The following is a 411-nucleotide window of genomic DNA, read 5'->3' on the forward strand; positions in this document are numbered from 1 at the left end:
TTATCAGACGGGTAGTTATGATGGATGTATTGGACTTAGTATATTTGTTCCCCAGTGTTACTTTGCTGGCATGCGCTGCTCTCTTATCCAATGATAATAATAATAATAATTTCGGATTTTGGCACAAGGCCAGGAATTTTGCCAGCTCTGGTCAAACCGTCCAACCCATGCCAGCATGGATAGCAGACATTAAACAATAATGGTGAAGATGGCACACATAGATTACATCATCATCATCATCACCATGGAAATGTACATGTACCTACACAGGGGTTGTACAGGGGTTCTTAACCCCACAACATAAAAGCACCTCCCCACAGCAGTGCCTGAGACAACAATGAAAAATGATGGTGGCAATAAAGACAATGTAATGATGACAGTATTGAAAATGATGACAGACACAAAACAAAA

The sequence above is a fragment of the Octopus bimaculoides genome, chromosome 14 (genome assembly GCF_046866305.1).
Source record: "Octopus bimaculoides isolate indiv1 chromosome 14, ASM4686630v1, whole genome shotgun sequence".
Lineage (NCBI taxonomy): Eukaryota > Metazoa > Mollusca > Cephalopoda > Octopoda > Octopodidae > Octopus > Octopus bimaculoides.